The sequence below is a fragment of the Schistocerca piceifrons genome, chromosome 4 (assembly GCF_021461385.2).
Source record: "Schistocerca piceifrons isolate TAMUIC-IGC-003096 chromosome 4, iqSchPice1.1, whole genome shotgun sequence".
Taxonomy (NCBI): Eukaryota; Metazoa; Arthropoda; class Insecta; order Orthoptera; family Acrididae; genus Schistocerca; species Schistocerca piceifrons.
In genome coordinates, this window is record NC_060141.1 from 307,069,130 (window position 1) to 307,089,324 (window position 20,195).

Consider the following 20,195-nt stretch of genomic DNA (forward strand, 5'->3'; position numbering starts at 1 on the left):
TCTCTCAAAAAAAGAAACCGCCAATTACTGGCTTCTTTAAATTTTCGCAGAGGGGGTAGAGATGATTTCATCCAAAGTCATGCCTCTTCCCAAGGCAACAAGCAAACAGATACAATCTCAAAGATCTTTATCTAAATCGCCTGTGTCTTGGAGCTTGTTAGTCCTAGCTATGAGTTGAAATAAAGATTCTATCCCTAAACGTTTCTCGGACGCCGGAGTTTTCTTATACAACCGAGGCGGTCGAGGGAAGTGGTTCACTGGCCTATTTGTAGTATCGGCAAACACGAAAACATGTGAATTTTTATTACGCTTGGATCTGCACGCAATGCCCGGTTTACGACTCCACTGTGTAGACGCGTTCCTTTAGACCGTCGCCCCAGCCCAGGCTTCTGCTGGTGTAGCGGCAGGAATGATGGCATTGCTCTGCTGGAGCCCTGTCTCGATGAGGGGCTGCCCTGTCTGCCGTGTACGGCTGTGGGCCTGTCCGGCAAGATTTACTAAGGGATCGGCTCGCCCCAGTTGCTTTCAACTCCCAACAAGCCGTTTCTACGAACTAAGAACCATAAAAATACCTCATGCTTTTAGCAACCTACCAGGCTCCATCAAGAGCTGCTCAAACCGTTAACTTTCTTGAGTCTCGCTCAAGGTGTGTCAGGTTGTAATGAAATCCTTAATTATTTTCCGTATGCGAAAAATGGGTGAGAGAGTAACTTGTGCTCTCTAAATGTACACTACTGGCGTGCTACAGACGCGAAATTTAACCGACAGGAAGAAGATGCTGTGATATGCAAATGATTAGCTTTTCAGAGCATTCACACAAGATTGGCGCCGATGGCGATACAACGTGCTGACAAACGTGCTGACATGAGGAAAGTTTCCAACCGATTTCTCATACACAAACAGCACTTGAGCGGCGTTGCCTGGTGAAACGTTGTTGTGATGCCTCGTGTAAGGAGGAGAAATGCGTACCATCACGTTTTTGACTTTGATAAGGGTCGGATAGCAGCCTATCGCGATTGCAGTTTATCGTATAGCGACACTGCTGCTCGCGTTGGTCGAAATCCAATGACTGTTTGCTGAATATGGAATCGGTGGGTTCACGAGGGTAATACGGAACGCCGTGCTGGATCCCAACGGCCTCGTATCACTAGCAGTCGAGATGACGTGCATCTTATCCGCATGGCTGTAACGGATCTTGCAGCCACGTCTCGATCCCTAAGTCAACTTATGGGGACGTTTGCAAGACAACAACCATCTGCACGAACAGCTCGACGACGTTTCCAGCAGCGTGGACTACCAGCTCGGAGACCATGGCTGCGGAGTCGTGTGAAGTTAGCACCCCTTTTTCAAGAAATATACATTTTTTTTCACAGTTCTTGATAGATGTAGCATAGTTCTAGAGTTCTTTGTACAAAATTTCAATAGTTCTGCAGAATTTAGCGAAGAAAACAACAATACTCGAAAAAATTTTCGTATCGAAAACATTCTTTGGCAATTTCCGCAAAATGTAAATAAGTACAAGAGTTCTGAGCACAGTTCCGAACAGAGCTCCAAGAGTTCTTTCGAAAATCCAAATAACATTTTTTGTGCAGCTAATAGTTTACGAGATAATTGCATTTTAATGAGAAAATCTTTTCACTTACTGTGAAGTTGGCACCCTTTTTTTCAGAAATATTTTTTTTTTCAGAGTTCTTGATAGATATGGCATAGTTCTAGAGTTCTTTCTACAAAATTTCAATAGTTCTGCAGAATTTAGCGAAGAAAACAACAGTATTCGAAAAAATCTTCGTATCGAAAACATTTTTTGTCAATTTTCGCAAAAATTAAACTTGTACAACAGTTCTGAGGACAGTTCTGAACAGAACCCCAAGAGCTCTATCGAAAATACCAACAACATTTTTCTATGGCGATAATGGTTTGAGATAAATTGATTTAATATGGGACACACTATCTCTACGGAAAATATAAATATACTCGTACAACAGTTCTGATGACAGTTCTGGACACCACGTGAAGAGTTCTATGGAAAATCCTAGTGGAATTTTTTTGTGCAGGTAATAGTTTAAGAGGTAATTGCAACTTAATTAAGAATTCCATAAGAGCTCCTACTGTGAAGCTGGAACCCTTTTTTTCAGAAATATATATTTTTTTCAGAGTTCTTGATAGGTAAGTCATAGTTCTAGAGTTCTCTGTACAAAATTTCAATAGTTCTGCGGAATTTAGCGAAGAAAACAACAACACTCGAAAAATTTTCGTATCGAAAACATTCTTTGACAATTTCCGCAAAATGTAAATAAGTACAAGAGTTCTGAGCACAGTTCTGAACAGAGCTCCAAAAGTTCTTTCGAAAATCCAAGTAACATTTTTTACTGCAGCTAATATTTTACGAGATAATTGCATATTAATGAGAAAATCTTTTCACTTACTGTGAAGTTGGCACCATTTTTTTCGGAATATATATATATTTTTTCAGAGTTCTTGATAGATATGGCATAGTTCTAGAGTTCTTTGTACAAAATTTGAATATTTCTGCAGAATTTAACGAAGGAAACAACAATACTCGAAAAAAATTTCGTATAGCAAACATTCGTTATTAATTTTCGCAAAAAGTAAATTCGGACAACAGTTCTGAGGGCAGTTCTGAACAGAACCCCAATAGTTCTATCGAGTATCCTAATTACAATTTTTTGTGCAGCTAACACGTTACGAGATAATTGCAATTTAAGGAGAGAACCTCTTCACTTACTGTGAAGTTGGAATCCTTTTCTTCAGAAATATATATTTTGTCAGAGTTCTTGATAGAAATGTCACAGTTCTACAGTTATTTGTAAAAAATTTGAATAGTCCTGCAGAATTTTAGCGAAAAAAACAACAATACTCGAAAAAATTTTCGTATCGAATACATTCTTTGTCAATTTTTGCAAAAAGTAAATTCGTACAACAGTTCTCAACAGAACACCAAGAGCTCTATCGAAAATCCTAGTAATATCTTTTTGTGGCGATGATAGTTTATACGGTAACTGCTTTGATGTTAGACCCACTTTCTCCACAGAAAAAGTAAATTCGTTCAACAGTTTTGATGAACAGTTCTGGTTAACACCTCAAGACTTCTATCGATAATCATAATAACATTTTTTGTGGTTATAATAGTTTGTATGGTAATTGATTAATTGTGGGGCACACTTACTCAAAAAAAAAGAAAGTTATGTCTGTTCGTATGTTCTGATGCCAGCTCTGGATAGCATTGTAAGAGTTCTATCGAAAATACTAGTAACATATTCTGCGCAGGTAATTGTTTACGTAGTAACTCCCTTTATTAAGGAATGCTTATGAGCATTTCTCGTGAAGTTTCAACCCCTTTTACGATAAATATACATTTTTTCATAGTTCTTGATATATATGCAATAGTTCTAGATTTCCCTGCTCAAAACACGAATAGTTCTGCAGAATTTCGGGAAGAAAACAATAACTCGGCAAAATTTTGGTATGGTAAAAAATTATTTGTCAGTTTGGAAAAAATAAATTTGTATAACAGTTCTGTTGGCAGTTCTGGATAGCACCAGAAGAGTTACATTGAAAATGATAAGAACATTTTTGTGGCGATAATAGTTTATACAATAATTGTTTTAATCTGATACTCACTTTCTCTACTATAGCAAAATTCGTAGAATAGTTCTGATGACAGTTCTGAATATCACCCACAGAGTTCTACCAAAAACTATAATAAAATTCCAGAATGAGATTTTCACTCTGCAGCGGAGTGTGCGCTGATATGAAACATTATAATAACATTATTTGTGACGATGACATATGAGATAATTAATGTGGGACTCACTTTTGTCATGTAAAAGTAATAAATTCGTACAAAAGGTCTGATGGCATTTCTTAATACGACCCTAAGAGTTCTACCGACAACTGTAATAACATTTTTTGTGGGGATAACAGTTAATGAGATAATAGCATTTTCGAGAGACCCACTTGGTCTACATTATAATAAATTGGCACAACCCTTTTGCTGACAGTTCTGGATAGCTCCGAAAGAGTTCTTTTAAAAGCCCTCATAACATTTTTATGGTGCCAGTAGATTATGAAATATATCTGCAGTGGGTGTGCGCCGATGTGAAACTTACTGGCAGATAAAAACTGTGTGCCGGACCGGGTCTCTAACCCCAGGCTATGACGAAGGAATTTCGTCACAATATCCTTTCGTCCAGGAGTACTTCTTCTGCAATTTTCGTAGGACAACTTCTACGAAATTGGGAACGCAGGAGATGAAGTACTGCTGGAAGTACAGCTATGAGGACGATCGTAAATTCTCACTTTTATTTTGGAAAACCGAAAATCGAAAACCCGGATGTATATTCTACTAATTACAAAAAGTCTAAATGTTCAGCACTATACAAATGCCAGTACACCTTCTTAAGACTGACTGTAGTAACTGCAGGTGGATGCGTGGGATGTGCACGCTTAGATGATTCAAGGAGAGAAGGCTCGTCAGTGCAAAAGAAACAGATGGCTGAGAGAGCAGTTACGTTCACACGCGCCATTAACCAGATGGTGTCACACCTGTCGAGAATCGCACCAGAGGTACAATGAGCTATGGTAGAGTGCTGTTGGCGTGGTTACTATGCAACTTACTTGATGGGCATCAATACACCGTTATATTAATGTACAATACTTGAGAAACAATGTCATTCACACACTCCGAGTTCCTTATCACTCAGTACTAAACTAAATTACCGGCCTAGTGATATGCAGCCTATGTACCTCACCGACTACACATCTTCGTGTTATAAGAAAAAAAGAGAAAAATACCAAGGGACACAAAATATGAATAAGGATAAACCGGAAATCCGGATTACTGAGGACCAAATAAACGAGGTTCTTATTAACAAATTTCGAACTTCTTATTAACTTTAATACCGTATCCCCTCAACACAATAACACTTCTATCAGTCATGTATTGAATTAGGATTTAAACATACTACTTAGTTCGTTTGTACAATATATTCAGTAAATATACTTACATTTCTATGCATTGTAAAGACTTTTAACTCTCGCTGTAGTGTAACTCATCAAACTTCCACACTTCCTTTCTAACTAGAACAAATGTTTGCAACAATATTATCGACAGCAATTTCAAATTTATTCGTTACACACAGCACATGTTTTTATGTATCCTAGCGTCTGGTGATGTTGCCACATAACTTTCATACATGAGGGTCCTGGGCATATTTTTAGCTGTTATTGGGTCCTGGATGTCATGAGAGCTCAAAACAATTACTGTTTTACGTAATAAAATTCATATAGTTCTTTCTGATTCTAAAAATATACACTTCATGTATGCCTTTCATTGTTGTATGATTCAGTATCGACGCTAATGCTTTCTTGATGAGATATGAGCCGATTGCTCGTTTTTATCCACTGTGCCCTTTCGTATTTCATTTCAGCGATTAATTAATTTGTTTATCAACGTAGTAAGTAGTACAAAGCTAATCCAGAATGTAACTGCACTTAAATTCTGTTTGAACTGTTTAATCGTCAGTGTCCGCTGTCTGAACGTCAAATATCATATTAATACACTGCGCCTGGTTGCGTTATTTTATAGGAATTTTATTGTTTTAAGTGGGAAGTACTAGATAATGTTGAAGAAATCCAAAGCATATTGTTCGAAGAGCATAATATTATTCGAAATTTACCTGTACCAATAGGTGCAGCCAAAGCAGCATTTGTGTTGCTGTAATTACCTCATAGATAACGATATTTGTCTATTGTAGTTTTGTATTCCAATCAGAATTTTGAGAGCATCAAAGCGTCATGTCAGCGTGAGAGAGGGGTAAAATCAATAGATGATATTGAATTGAAAGCCTTCATCAGTCTCTTGTTTTTAATTGTTGTTAACAAAAGTAACAGATAAAGCCTGGAAGATCTGTGTGGAACTGATGGTGATGGCATTGAAAAATTACACCTCGCAAATGAACATAAAACGTTTCAAATTTATTCTGGAGAGCCTTAGATTTTACAGTCGCGCTATTCGTGATGAAAGGAGACAATTAGACAAGCTAACAGCTATTCGGGAAATATTTACTGTGTTTGTACGCAACTACCACAAATCTTACACCCTTGGAGAAAATGTTATAGTACACAAGAAGCTGGAAGGATTCTGTGGAAGGTACAGTTTTCGCCAATATGTATCAATCAAAACAAACGAGTATGGATTCATAAGTGTGGATTCTTAAGTATTTTACCTGTACAATTTGGAAATGTACGCTGTGTTGCAACCAGAAGGATTTACCAACTGAGCAATAAACATTTTGATGTTGTTCTGTGACTGTGTAAACCTATATATCAGTCAGGTCGAAATGTGAAAGCGGACAACTGGTTTACTAGTACTGGAATGATAATAGAGCTATGAAGGGAGAATTTTTCTTTTGTTGGCATGATGAAGAAAGACAAGCGTGGAGATTTCTCTAGAGTTTGCTATCAGTAAAAGAAGGGCTGTCCACATTTCCTTTTTTGGCTTCCACAAGACTGAACTCTAGTTTCCTCCAAACCTAAAAAGGGGAAGTGAGTGATTCAGGCATCACGTTTGCATGAAGATAATTCGATAGATGCTGACATGTTAGATAAGCGGAAGCTACCCACCGTAAATTTTACAATAGCGTTAAGTGCGGTATTTTCACAGCGGATAAGCCGAATGCTTTGTACAACGCTGCAAGAAATGTGCGCCGCTGGTCAATGGTTATATTTTTGTAATGATCAGTACAGTTGGAATCTATGCACAAGTGATTTATTGTGGCAACAGTAAGAATTGTATCAGAAGGAAAGGGTTCCTGAATCAGCTAGGTTATACAATGTTGTTTTCTTCGCTAAATTCTGCAGAACTATTGAAATTTTGTACAGAGAACTCTAGAACTATGACTTATCTATCAAGAACTCTGAAAAAAATATATGTTTCTGAAAAAAAGGGCGCCAGCTTCATAGTAGGAGCTCTTATGGGGTTCTTAATTAAGTTGCAATTACCTCTTAAACTATTATCTGCACAAAAAAATTCTACTAGGAATTTCGATAGAACTCTTCACGTGGTGTCCAGAACTGTCATCAGAACTGTTGTACGAATATATTTATTTTTTCCGTAGCGAAAGTGTGTCCCACATTAAATCAATTTATCACAAACTATTATCGCCATAGAAAAATGTTATTAGGATTTTCGATAGAGCTCTTGGGGTTCTGTTCAGAACTGTGCACAGAACTGTTGTACTTATTTACAATTTGCGAAAATTGACGAAGAATGTTTTCAATACGAAAATTTTTTCGAATAATGTTTTCCTCGTCAAATTCTGCAGAACTATTGAAATTTTGTACAAAGAACTCTAGAACTATGGCATAACTATCAAGAACTCTGAAAAAAGTAAACATTTCTAAAAAAAAGGGTGCCAACTTCACAGTAAGTGAAAAGATTTTCTCCTTAAATTGCAATTATCTCGTAAGCTATTAGCTGCACAAATAAATGTTACTTGGGTTTTCTATAGAACTCTTGGAGTTCTGTTCGGAACTGTGCTCAGAACTGTTGTACTTATTTATAATTTGCGAAAATTGACGAAGAAAGTTTTCGATACGAAAATTTTTTCGAATATTGTTTTCCTCGTCAAATTCTGCAGAACTATTGAAATTTTGTACAAAGAACTCTAGAACTATGGCATATCTATCAAGAACTCTGAAAAAAGTATACATTTCTGAAAAAAAGGTTGCCAACTTCACAGTAAGTGGAAAGCTTTCTCCTTAAATTGCAATTATCTCGTAAGCTATTAGCTGCACAAAAAAATGTTACCTGGGTTTTCTATAGAACTCTTGGAGTTCTGTTCAGAACTGTGCCCAGAACTGTTGTACTTATTTACAATTTGCGAAAATTGACGAAGAATGTTTTCGATACGGCCGGCCGGTGTGGCCGTGCGGTTCTAAGCGCGTCAGTTTGGAACCGCGTGACCTCTACGGTCGCAGGTTCGAATGCTGCCTCGGGCATGGATGTGTGTGATGTCCTTAGGTTAGTTAGGTTTAAGTAGTTCTAAGTTCTAGGGGACTGATGACCTCAGTAGTTAAGTCCCATAGTGCGCAGAGCCATTTGAACCATTTTTTGTTTTCGATACGAAAATGTTTTCGAATATTGTTTTCCTCGCCAAATTCTGCAGAACTATTGAAATTTTGTACAAAGAACTCTAGAACTGTGGCATATCTATCAAGAACTCTGAAAAAAGTATACATTTCTGAAAAAAAGGGTGCCAACTTCACAGTAAGTGGAAAGATTTTCTCCTTAAATTGCAATTATCTCGTAAACTATTAGCTCCACAAAAAAATGTTACTTGGATTTTCGAAAGAACTCTTGGAGTTCTGTTCAGAACTGTCATCAGAACCCTTGTACTTATTTACATTTTGAGGAAATTGCCAAAGATTGTTTTCGATACGAAAATTTTTTCGAGTATTGTTGTTTTCTTCGTTACATTTTGCAGAACTATTGAAATTTTGTGCAAAGAACTCTAGAACTATGGCTCTTCTAACAAGAACTGTGAAAAAAATGTAAATTTCTCGAAAAAGGGGTGCTAACTTCACACGACTTGGCTGCGGTTACCCTTGACGCTGCATCACAGACAGGAGCGCCTGCGATGGTGTATCGTGTTTGGCGACATCGCGGTGAACGCACTTTTGAAGCGTGTATTCGTCATCGCCATACTGGCGTATCACCCGGCGTGATGGTATGGGGTGCCATTGGTTACACGTCTCGGTCACCTCTTGTTCGCATTGACGTCACTTTGAACAATGGATGTTACATTTCAGATGTGTTACGACCCGCGGCTCTACCCTTCATTCGATCCCTGCGAAACCCTACATTTCAGCAGGATAATGCACGACCGCATGTTGCAGGTCCTGTGCGTGCGTTTCTGGCAGCAGAAAATGTTCGACTGCTGCCCTGGCCAGCGCATTCTCCTGATCTCTCACCGACTGAAAACGTCTGGTCAATGGTGCCGAGCAACTGGCTCGTCACAATACGCCAGTCACTACTCTTGATGAACTGTGGTATCGTGTTGAAGCTGCATGGGCAGCTGTACCTGTACACGCCATCCAAGCTCTGTTTGACTCAATTCCCAGGCGTATCAAGGCCGTTATTACGGCCAGAGGTGGTTGTTCTGGGTACTGATTTCTCAGGATCTATGCACTAAAATTTCTGTGAAAATGTAATCACATGTCAGTTATAGTAAATATATCTCTCCGATGAATACCCGTTTATCATCGGTATTTCTTCTTGGTGTAACCATTTTAATAGCCAGTAGTGTATTTACCGGAGCAGCTTTTATGCAAACAGCCATTAAAGGGTTTGAGAAGGGTGGAATCTACCCATTCAACAGAAATATTTTCCCTGATAAACTTTATGCCCCATCAGATACCACTGGTAGGCCTATGCCATCTCCTGAAGTTGCAATGAATGAAACTAACAATACACCTCATAATGAGCCAAGAGGTGGTGATGCGTTGGAAAAAACTCTGCAGTTGCTGAAAGATCAAAAGACCCACAGCCGTTGTTAGATGAACCGTCTATGCAATTGCAGACGTCATCATCCAAAGAATCGTGTTTTGCAATTTCTGCAAATTTACTTATGCCTGCTCCACAAGCATTTGAATGAGGTGAATAGTAGATGAACCATAGAAGAAGAAAAAACTGCGATATTAACGAATTCTCCATATAAATTAGCCCCAGAAGAAGAAGGAAATAAAAAGAGAAAAAAAGAACAGTAATGATAGTTGTCCTAAAAGAATAATAAAAATGGAATAAATGAGAATAAAAAAGAAACAAAGAGATGAAACAAAAAATAGGCAATAGAAAATTTAAAAACCAAAAGAAAGGAGAATTCGACATCTAAGAAAGATAACACAGCAGATTCTTCGTCTGCAGAAGAAGACCTCAATGAAGCCTGCATTTTCTGCAACGAGACCTACGCTGATTTAGCATCCAAGGAAGACTGGATTCAGTGCAAAAGGTGGGCCCATGAAGCATGTTCGAAAGCAGAAGAAGAAGAAGTTAGTTTTGTGTGTAACTACTTCATGTGAAATGAGTGCTTAAATGAGTTCTGAAAAAGCATCACTAGGATGCTGAAACTACCACTTTAATTATTGTTTCTTTTTATTAAACACTGACCTACAAATTTTTCCCTGACAAAGACAATTCAAATTGGACCTGTTTATTTATTCCCCGCAATATACAAGCCCAACGCAATCTGACTGCTATACATTGACAACATGACTTCCAATAATTAACACAAAAGAATGGCCCTGAATTGCAAGAAATCCTAACAACAATACAAATCCAAAAAAACATGAAATTAAATAAATACGAAACTACCTCCAACTCTGTTAATTGCCTAAACTCATTTCAGTCATGAATCCCCATCGTGGAAACCCCACTCTTCTTCATAACTCACTTTCTTCACAGAAAATCTTCATAACACGAACTACAGCATTCACAGCAAGTAGCAACAACAGCCAAGTAAATAAAAAGATTCTAACTACTATAGCTCTAACTACTAGGAGGCGTATGGTTAGCAAAAAGAAAGATTTTTTGTAGATCAAACAATTTATTTAGAAAATTTTACCTTATTCATGTGATATCCAGTTCCAAAAATTATGTAGTTGTCAATAATTCCACTGCCCAAACATTATCAACCATACATCCCTCCTCATATATTTCCTTGCGTATTTTCTTATAAACACATCATTTCATCTCACTTTACAATGCAGTGCTACCAACACAGAGTCTCCGCTAAGAATATCACGTTCATACACTGCTCTATCCACTTACTAACTGCTAGTCCCTGAAAACGGTCTATTGACACACGGTCAACATGGGTTTAGAAAACATCGTCCCTGTAAAACACAGCTAGCTCTTTATTCACATGAAGTGTTGAGTGCTATTGACAAGGGATTTCAGATGGATTCCGTATTTCTGGATTTCCGGGAGGCTTTTGACACTGTACCACACAAGCGACTCGTAGTGAAACTGCGAGCTTACGGAATATCGTCTCAGTTATGTGACTGGATTTGTGATTTCTCGTCAGAAAGGTCACAGTTCGTAGTAACTGACGAAAGTCATCGAGTAAAACAGAAGTGATTTCTGGTGTTCCCCAAGGTAGTGTTATAGGCCCTTTGCTGTTCCTTATCTATATAAACGATTTGAGAGACAATCTGAGCAGATGACACTGTCGTTTATCGACTAATAAAGTCATCAGAAGAGCAAAACAAACTGAAAAACGGTTTAGAAAAAATATCTAAATGGTGCGAAAAGTGGCAGTTGATCCTAAGTAACTAAAAGTGTGAGGTCATCCACATAAGTACTAAAAGGAATTCGTTAAACTTCGGTTACACCTTAAATCAGTCTAATCTAAAAGCCGTAAATTCAACTAAATACCTAGGTATTACAATTACGAACAACATAAATTGGAAAGAACACACAGAAAATGTTGTAGGAAAGGCTAACCAAACGCTGTGTTTTATTGGAAGGACACTTAGAAAATGTAACAGACTTACTAAGGAGACTGCCCACACTACGCTTGTCCGTCCTCTTTTATAATACTGCTGCGCGTTGTGGGATCCTTACCCGGTATGACTGACGGAGTACAATGAAAAAGTTCAAAGAAAGGCAGCACGTTTTGTATTATCGCGAAATGTGGGAGAGAGTGTCACAGAAACGATACAGGATTTGGGCTCGTAATCATTAAAAGAAAGGCGTTTTTCGTTGCGACGGAATCTTCTCACGAAATTCAAATCACCAACTTTCACCTCCGAATGCGAAAATATTTTGTTGACATCGACCTGCATAGGGGGAACGATCACCACGACAAAATAAGGGAAATCAGAGTCCGTACGGATAGATATTGTTGTTCATTCTTTCCGCTCGCTATACGAGCTTGGAATAATAGAGAACTGTGAAAGTGGTTCGATGAACCCTCTGCCAGGCATTTAAATGTGATTTTCAGAGTATCCATGTAGATGTAGATGTAGACGGCAAATTCTAACTTTATTTTAACGTTGTGGCTGAATGCCTTACCTGGCTTTGCAGTCGTCAGTTAACCTAGGGGAGGAAAGTCTTGTGCGCCACCTAGTTGTTAATCGTGTAAGACCTTTGTTCATTATCATACGTAACGGTATGTATGTTGTATATTCTGGGACAGAGATTGAGGACTAGCTCGGAAAGTGCCTAATGACCGTGGAAAACCACCTACCAACCACACTCAGGCAGAATGGCGTACAAGACCAATTCGTTGGTTTAACATGCGGCTTCGACTCGAGCGTGGCTCAGTTCCCTGTCTTCCAAGTTAGTACACTGTACATTAACAGGTCAGCTAAAGTGCAATGCATGGTAAATTTTAAAGAAGAAATAAGTGTTACATTGAAGTATAGAATACAATATTTATTCATGTGAGTAGCGTAAAAAAGCTGCTGAACCATGTCTATAGCGGCTCAACTTTCGAAAACCAACACCTTGTTACGACATTGTTGACGGAGAAGGGTATGTCTACTGTATTACATGCTTAATACGGACCATAGATGCCCGCATGTGTCCATAGTTAAACAGAATATTCACGATTTTCTTGTTTGCCAAAGTTTTTACATTATATAGAAGATCATTTCATTACGTTTTGCTTACTTGACCGCATGTTTCACTTTATGCATTACAGCACAGGACACAGCACCAATTAATTATGTGGTGTGTGCTGAAGATCAGCTTGACTGAAGGCAAGACAGCGAACACATGTGTGTACGTCTGATGTTAAGTCAGATAGTGATTTGATTGATTGTATCAAAGAACAAAATCATGCCGCAATGGCATTCTTCTGCAGTTATTATGTATAGTAATGCAAAATTATTTTTCTTAGCCTGGTCTGTGATGTACAATTAACTTTAAAAAAATAGTGGGAAATTAAACTGAAAGTCTTTTTCAGTGAATGCTTTTTTTTAATTAAATAGGCTAACTTTGGCGGTACACATATTCCCCCTATAGATACAGCGTTACAGAAGCTAAATGAAATTTTCTAGTTAGAGTTAGTTTCTTAGCTCTATTTCATCACTAGATATGCAGTCAAGTTTGTCATGAAGATGGCGCAATATTTTTACTTTTTCCACAAGTTCAGCTGTACTCTAGTTTTTTCTTTCATGCATGCTGTTGTTTGTATCGTTATTTTGGACTATCTGAGCCTCAAGTATGTACAATGTAAAGACCTTGTACACAAAGTAAAACCATCTGTAAATTAGAAAATCGTCAGTATTCTGTGATATCATATCATCAAAATAACATGGTATTTGTACAAAAAATCTTCGCTACCATTTGTCGGTGGGCCCAGGTCTTAAACTTGTTATGAGAAAACAAGACATTCATTAAAAAATGTGTCGCAAAATGTAATTAAGTCAGCTGGAAGAATTTATTCTCCTACAGAATCATTGGGAAATCACGAAATGTGGGACATAGGATTTCGAAATTAGACCTGCTTCCATGTATACCGCTGCACACATGAAGCTCCCTAGAGCCTCTTCCGTCGTTTCGAGGCTGGTACTGCACCTGTAACGACACAGTTTTGTAGGCCACACCTGCTCCCCCCACTGACTGGAAAGGTGAGTCAACAGTTCATATACTGCTTCTAAATGAGACAGATCACGCGGTCGAAAATAACTGTAGTGCGCAGTCGTTTGTAGAACCAATACGCACTGTGTTTAAACAGCCTGAAGAAATTCATTTTGCGACATCATATGAATGGGTTGAAAATAAATAAATCGCCAGGTCCTGATGGGATTCCAATTTGGTTTTACAGAGAGTACTGTACTACATTGGCTCCTTACTTAGCTTGCATTTATCGCGAATCTCTTGCCCAACGTAAAGTCCCGAGCGACTGGAAAAAAGCGCAGGTGACGCCTGTGTATAAGAAGGGTAGAAGGACGGATCCTCAAATTACAGACCAATATCCTTAACATTGGTTTGTTGCAGTATTCTCGAACATATTCTCAGTTTGAGTATAATGAATTTCCTTGAGACAGAGAAGTTGCTATCCATGCATCAGCACGGCTTTAGAAAGCATCGCTCCTGCGAAACGCAACTCGCCCTTTTTTCACATGATATCTTGCGAACCATGGATGAAGGGTATCAGACGCATGCCATATTCCTTCACTTCTGGAAACCGTTTGACTCGGTGCCCAACTGCAGACTCCTAACTAAGGTACGAGCATATGGGATTGGTTCCCAAGGTTGTGAGTGGCTCGAAGACTTCTTAAGTAAGAGAACCTAGTACGTTTTCCTCGATGGTGAGTGTTCGTCGGAGGTGAGGGTATCATCCGGAGTGCCCCAGGGAAGTGTGGTAGGTCCGCTGTTGTTTTCTATATACATAAATGATATTTTAGATAGGGTGGGTAGCAATGTGCGGCTGTTTGCTGATGATGCTGTGGTGTACGGGAAGGTGTCGTCGTTGAGTGACTGTAGGAGGATACAAGATGACTTGGACAGGATTTGTGATTGGTGTAAAGAATGGCAGCTAAATCTAAATATAGATAAATGTAAATTAATGCAGATGAGTAGGAAAAAGAATCCTGTAATGTTTGAATACTCCATTAGTAGTGTAGCGCTTGATACAGTCACGTCGATTAAATATTTGGGCGTAACATTGCAGAGCGATATGAAGTGGGACAAGCATGTAAACGCAATTGTGGGGAAGGCGGATAGTCGTCTTCGGTTCATTGGTAGAATTTTGGGAAGATGTGGTTCACCTGTAAAGGACACCGTTTATAAAACACTAATACGACCTATTCTTGAGTACTGCTCGAGTGTTTGGGATCCTTATCAGGTCGGATTGAGGGACCACATAGAAGCAATTCAGAGGCGGGCTGCTAGATTTGTTACTGGTAGGTTTGATCATCACGCGAGTGTTACGGAAATGCTTCAGGAACTCGGGTGGGAGTCTCTAGAGGAAAGGAGGCGTTCTTTTCGTGAATCGCTACTGAGGAAATTTAGAGAGCCAGCATTTGAGGCTGACTGCAGTACAATTTTACTGTCGCCAACTTACATTTCGCGGAAAGACCACAAAGATAAGATAAGAGAGATTAGGGCTCGTACAGAGGCACATAGGCAGTCATTCTTACCTCGTTCTGTTTGGGAATGGAACAGGGAGAGAAGATGCTAGTTGTACGCTCCGCCACGCACCGTATGGTGGATTTCGGAGTATGTATGTAGATGTAGATGTAAAAACGCCAGTTTTGGTTCTAAGAACCACAAGCTAATTTTGGAAACCAAAAATATTCACATTTTTGTACCTGTAGAAGTGTAATGCATCGGTTACCAGTGAGTGTTCAAAAAATGGTTCAAATGGCTCTGAGCACTATGGGACTCAACTGCTGAGGTCATTAGTCCCCTAGAACTTAGAACTAGTTAAACCTAACTAACCTAAGGACATCACAAACATCCATTCCCGAGGCAGGATTCGAACCTGCGACCGTAGCCGTCTTGCGGTTCCAGACTGCAGCGCCTTTAACCGCACGGTCACTTCGGCCGGCGCCAGAGACTGTCCGAGACAGTATAGGGAAATGTCCGCTTCGTTCCCATAGATCATTTACAGTTCAGATACACGCATGTTTTGTTCCCCTTTGACACACACACAACATAAAACGACCATCCTCAAAAAGAATTCATTTTATTTTCATCCCGCACAAGTACGTCCCGATTAGTCAATCTAGTATATATGCAGCGTCTGCACTGTTGCACGTCTTCTTTCACAAGACATACAAGTAATCTTCTGCAGTCGCTATGCACTAACGAATGGAATATGTCAAGGCACCACATGAAAACAATTTCCTTAAAAGTTAGAAATGTATTAGTTAATTTGTTATAAATGTATTTTGTGTGACCAATAGCATGATGAAACTTCCATAGTTCGTATTGTTTTGCTAGAGGAAATATCAGAATTCCGTTACAGTTGAATCACCAGCAGAAAGGTGAGAGCATAAAGTTAAATCATGTTTCACAGCTCATTAAAATATTCTTAATACGATGTTAAAAGTTTTAGATCAATTGATGCAGAAAAAAATTATGTTATAAGAGAAAACGGAATCGTAATATCAATATATCTACATTTTTAAGACAAAGCTAAAGTGTGTAGCGTAATCATATGTCTACTTTTTAAAGGTGTAAGAACAGAAACCAACCACATTCTCTTGCTAGATATATTTCACGGTTTCGCTATAAATATCCTCAGGAACGTAAATAGAATCATAGTGATACCAAGGTGAAAGGAAATGAGAAATCTTTAATTCATTGAGCCCCACTGATATGAATAAAAATATAATTTTAAAATCTTTACCAAATTAGCCTTTCTTAGCATAATAAGCAACAAAAAGAATAAGAAACTGGCAAAAACTAAACAATAGCTTTTTTTTAGGAGGCGGATTTATTTTGGAACCACTGGGACATATAGTTATCAACCAACCATCATTTCACGTGATATATTGAAAGAAAGTTCGATTTTTCCTAGACGCAACCTCACATTCCCAATTTTCCAGGAACTCAAAGCTTAAAACAAACTATAGTCTAAGTAAAAAGCAAACTGGGTCTAAATTTCAATAAATTTTGTATCAAAACTATATACAGCCCCGATTTTTTCGTTTCGAAATCACTTACGAAAGCAGTAAAACAAATTCAAATTCATGTTACAGTAGCTTTAGATGTACGTACTTTCGCTGACAGTGGTCTCCTCAATGCGGAAAACAACGCATGTGAAAATCTCCTATAATCATGTTGCACAGTGTCCGTGTTGACTGTTGCTTTGAACACTGTATAAGTGACTGCTGAAATGCAGTATATTCGTAGAAGTACCTCTGTATAGAGTTAGATGTCTCTGTCTTAACACAGCATTGTCGGTTTCATGCTAAATGCACTCGTATTTTCAAAACAGTTACTAAGTTGTCGTCTCAAGAAGAAATGCCTGAACTGGGTGCCCGAGCTTGTAGATAAGTACAAATCTACAAGCTGGGATTCCAGTTCAATAGATCTTGACGATGACTTCACTTAACAAAGTCTAATTATACCCAACATTGTTGTACTTGATAACAGCTTAAGGCCGAAATCATAACAGTAATTAAAAATTAAACGGTACAGTCAAATATCATTCGAATACTATTACATGACTGTGGCCTAAAATATGAAAATATTATCAAATATATTTCACTCCCCTGAGTGTTATCGGTCATGATGACACATTATGACACCAGTTAGTGTTCATATACAAATAAAATTCTTTTGGGCTGCAAACCAAGTCATAATTTAAAGTAAACCAACTTTTCACACAATATTGCAAGTGACCTTTAGCAGTTTAAGTCAGACGGCTCCTTTTACGATATGAGGCGACCAACATTCCAAACGAAATTTTCTGGTTAGTGATCAGATGTTTCCAGATTACCATCATTGAGGTTCAACCTACAGAAATGCAGTTGGATGCAGATAGTCGAAACTTAGGGCCAGATGTCTGTTCTCTGAGGGCCTGACATTAAAAATTGCTATGCCTATAACCAATATTCCTTATTACTTACTAATGCTGCTTGCAGCTAATTTAGTCCTATACAGATTATTTTCCGTTCCGTTGTACCAATTAAAACAAAATACAAGTATCTCATGTTTGACGTAAACTTCAAACGTAAAGTTAATGGTCTCCAAGTTTAGTTTATCAAAGTGAGACTGGATACCGAAAAACGAAATTTGTGTCGGCGGTCTACTCTATGTACCACCACAAAATAGCGTTGCAGTTAGCGTATATCTATATGCGGAGCTTTGATGACGTGCCAAAAAAAATCAAATAACTTATCTGGTTTGATACTTTTACAAGAAAGGTATAGTGTCGTGGATTACAACTTTAAAACTGCGTCTGTGTGGTTTAATTATTAGCGTAATAGTGGAACCAACACCATTTTAAATTTATCAAAAGTCATGAAACTACCTGGCACATTAAGACTGTGCCAGACCGAGACTCGAACTGGGGACTTTACCTTTCGCGGACAAGGCAACGGCGCAAGCAAATCTGTGAGGACGTGTCGTGAGCCGTACGTGGGTAGCACAGTCGGTAGAACACTTCCTGCGAAAGCCAAAGGTCCCGAGTTCGAGCCTCGGTGCGAAACAAGTGTTAATCTGCCAGGAAGTTTCATATCAGCGCACATTTGACTGCAGAGTGAAAACTTCATAACAGGAATAGTCATGGTTGTTTCCACTGTTACTGCACATTACTGCCTTAAGCACACGGACGTCCTACCACCGGCAACCAAAGGTGTGAGAGAGACCACTGTGCGTCACATGAAGAAATTTCCTTGATGTATTTCAATTCGAACATAACATACTCGTCTCTCTGTCAAATATCAGACACATTCACAAAACATATATATAGCGTATGACAGATTACCACTCAGCATTGTCGGATATATACATTGTTGTATTACTGCTAAGACCAAACACGTAAACGGCTACCGAAATTACCTACATTGGTTCCGAAAAAGTCAGTAACTGATCATTATGATGTTCCATAATTTTCACTGGTTGTATGTCATGTGCTGTGAACAACGAGCATAGTAATTGTGCTCTTGCATTGTGTTTGACGTATTGATAGGAAACAATGTAACTATAGCTCTTTAGGCAGGCGCAGTTTACGTATCATTTGTATGTGCTGCACTGAATCACTTCTCGAGAGCATGAAATGCAACTTAGGTTCTTATAATGAGGAGCATCAGCCTCACACAAAGAAGGGCAGCTCGAGTGGTCGCAGGTTTCTTTTACTCTCGTAAATCTGTCACACACATTGTGTAAACTATGAGCTGCCATAATCTGTTGAAAGACACATTTAGTATATCAAGTAAAGTAAAAAAAGACACCAAAACTCATCTTGTATTCAAGGTACCATTCGGAGAGGGTTGTGACAACAGAGACTGTTACACTATCGCTAAAATGGAGTAGCAGAAATGTAAGACGGTGTAAATGAGATGCTTGACTAACAACATTTCGAAGAGAACCAGTGTTTGACTGTGCAACATTTTTGCTACCTTCACCACACATCGCTCTTGAAAACCTCAAAGAATAAGGGTAATATGAATTGGGCCATGAACTGAGGCATAGAGAGAGTCATTTTTTTTTCTCCTTTCCTATCGAAAGAAGTTATGACGGAATGTCATCACTATTTGTACCGCTATCAGTTTGTGTGAAGCATCACCCCAATATACAGTAATATAGTTAGTTAGTTACGTGTTCCGTTGATCATCCTCATGGTTACCATTACGATGTGGAACGTGCATAAGAAATGCACATATGAATGAAACTTAAAATTTTTGTAACCCACCTCATTCCCTTAAAGGACACAAAATGTTTATATTATATCTATAGATTTATTTATTCCTATTCAAAAATTCAAATGGTATAGTTTATTTTTGAAACTATTACTCCTGTCTGCCAGACATTTTATTTGATCTGGTAATTTATCGAAAAATTTTACAGCCGTATATTTTAGCAATTTCTGTGCCAAAGATAGGTTAAGTAGAGAATAGTGTAAGTCTTTCTTTCTTGTGTTATTATAATCATGAATGTCAATGTTGTTTTTAATCTGGTCCATGTTGTTGAGAAGAAATGTGAGGCTGTTGTAAGAATTCCTAACCTTTTAAATAGATAGGTATCTATTTAAAAGGTAAGGAGTTCTTACACCAGCCTCACAATTCATTTATTCATTCATGACATTCGCTCTCAACAACATGGACCAGTGCGACTATGAGGCCCATTCGTTACTCTAACCATTTTATTTCGAGCAGTGAATACTTCTTGCCTAAGTGTTGAGTATTCCAAAATATTATTCCGTATGACATTAGAGATTGAAAGTATGTTAGTTTACTAATTTCTATATCCCCAAAATTGGCAATTATTCTGGTTGAAAAATTTGCTGAATCTAGTCGCTTTATGAGATCCAAAATATGAATTTTCCAGTTATGATTCTCATGTATATATACACCCAAAAACTTAGTATGCTCTACCCTGACTACTGACTTCCGCTGACGTGTTATATTTATTGAGGGAACTGTACTCCTTGCGGTAGAAAATTGGATGTGCTGCATTTTTTCAAAATTCATAGCAAGTCCATTCTAAGAAA